General features: G+C 39.5%; 1 non-coding gene across 1 annotated transcript; it reads left to right on the top strand.

Moving 5' to 3' along the window:
• The first annotated feature begins 287 nt into the window (after nt 1-287).
• On the top strand, nt 288-415 carry LOC121103878. The gene has a single exon (XR_005836169.1). It is a non-coding gene; the product is annotated as a small nucleolar RNA SNORA35 (small nucleolar RNA).
• The last annotated feature ends 1,785 nt before the right edge of the window (nt 416-2,200 follow it).

Below are 2,200 nucleotides of genomic sequence, written 5' to 3'. Positions count from 1 at the left end.
ACAAGTTATTATTGATCCTGTTTAACATAAAAGAAAACACAGGCCAAGAGGGCTTAAGTGAGTTTCTAAGGTTCCACAGCTCGTGAGTGAGAGTTGGGATTCTGAACCCAGATCTGCCTGATTCTAAACTCACATTTCCTTCCCCTAAAGCTAACCCATGTGTGTAGTAGCCATACTGAGTGAATGAAGAATGGATCCCGAGATGTTTTAAGTCTCATATCCACCCCCTCTTCCAAGCTGGTTCTTCTGAACAGAGCACGGGCTCCCAGCCCTAGCTCTATTGTCTACAGCACTGGCAAGTGACCCATTGGGCTTCTCCATGACCAATTGGGCATCGAGCAGTGCAAAAGCAAATCCCTCCACAAGCTGGGAGAGTCATGCTGTGGGCTACTCCTGCATGCTGGGGGGTACATATTTACTGTGTCCTACGGCCCTGCCTAGGAAAACTGAGGGGGCGGAGAGACAAATCAAGCAGCTCAGTACCTGCTACTACTGAATAAAGCTGACTATGTCCATATTAATAGAACTAAAAAATGTTATTGTTATTATATTACCATCACCATTATTATTAGCTGAGTAACTCTTAGCAATTTACATTAACCCCTCTTGGACTCAGTTTTCTAGTCCATAAAATAAGGTTGACACTACTGGAATGACCTAAGATTGCCATGGTGATTATATTACAAGATAAATTCATTTTAATACCCTGGCAAATTGTCCTTTAAGTGTTTGTAGGAGAGGAGAGATAAGTTTTTTTTCTCTTTGATGTGATTAAAGTGAGATTATAATTATCTTGCAGATACTGGCCCCAGCGTATTTTCTTTCTCCACATTTCTACTAGCTTCCTGACAACTAGCCTTCCCGGCCTCTTCATTCCCTGTGTATAACAGTCTGTTTAAACTAGAGCTGATAGAATCCCTCTTCCGTTATTTCTTGTAATTTGGATCTACATTCAAGATCCATTCCTGGTCCCTTTTTTCCTTCATAATACCTTTGAATACTCAAGTCCTCACAAATCTCTCCCCTCTACCACAGTTTAGTAATGACCAGTTTCCCATGTTTTGTATTCACTAATGTTATCTTATTAGCTAAGTTGTAAATTCTTTGAAAGCAAAGACTCTTTTCTCATACATCTTAGTACTTACAGAAGCACCTAGCCTAGTGCCTTACGAAAAGTAGAAGTTCAATAAATAATTACTGATGGATAAACTCTGTAAGTTACCTGCGAAATTAGTCATTAATTCTTATAACCAGAACTCAAAGAAACCTCTAGAAAATTGAATACCATCGTTTTAGAACCATTCAAAATGTAGCACTGTTTTATGTGGTAAATAAAATATAGACTGAAAACTCACTTAAAATCAAGAAAAGGGGATCCTTGGCTTTCTTAGTCAGTAGAACGTGCAACTCTTGATCTCGAGGTTGTGGGTTCAAGACCCATGTTGGACATGGAGCCTACTTAAAAAAATAATACATAAATAAAATAAAATAAAATCCAGAAAAGATTAGTTTGTGAGAGATAAATTCATGATAAGTTATTTACTGAAAACAATTATTTTGGAGGAAAACCTCACATTTTTTGTGTTGACATTATAGATGGTAAACTTGCCTTCCTAGGAAATGTCTTCAGGGCCCTCTGCCAGAAAGGACATTGGGCTCATAGGTCATAGCTATGTTCTGATATTAGGCCAACACTGTAAAAGAACGTACACAACTTGCAGCTCATTATATTACTGTTTTCAGACAATTGGGATGAAATGTATCAGTGAAAAATACACATTAAACTAAATAAATCCTCGTTGACTAAAATAAAAACCCAGTTTAAAAAAGGACACATTTTTCCTAATGATTGGCAAGGATACATTAGAAAGACTTTTTTATACAGTATATATTTTTTAATTATTGTTGTTTCACCTGTCCTCTTTACTGACACTATCGTTGTGGAAAAACAAGAATCAGACCGGCGAGAGATCAAGTGACACTCAGAGAAGTAGGAGAACTCGGATTTATTTTACGCCGGCGGACCCAGATGAGCTCGTACTCCACATTCTGGACCCCGGGCAATGAAGTTACAGGGCTTTTATAGGGGGCTGCAGGCAGTCAGGCTCCAAGGGCTATGCTGACTGCCGGTAGGTGGGTTTGAACTGGGGGAGTAGGGGCTGCTTTAGGCGGGAACAGTAGGGCAGGGAGCCTGTGGCGG

Source organism: Ursus maritimus (assembly GCF_017311325.1).
Source record: "Ursus maritimus isolate PB19 chromosome X unlocalized genomic scaffold, ASM1731132v1 scaffold_X1, whole genome shotgun sequence".
In the NCBI taxonomy this organism is placed as follows: Eukaryota; Metazoa; Chordata; class Mammalia; order Carnivora; family Ursidae; genus Ursus; species Ursus maritimus.
Note: the sequence above shows the minus strand (reverse complement) of the source record. Positions and strands in the feature narration are given on the sequence as shown.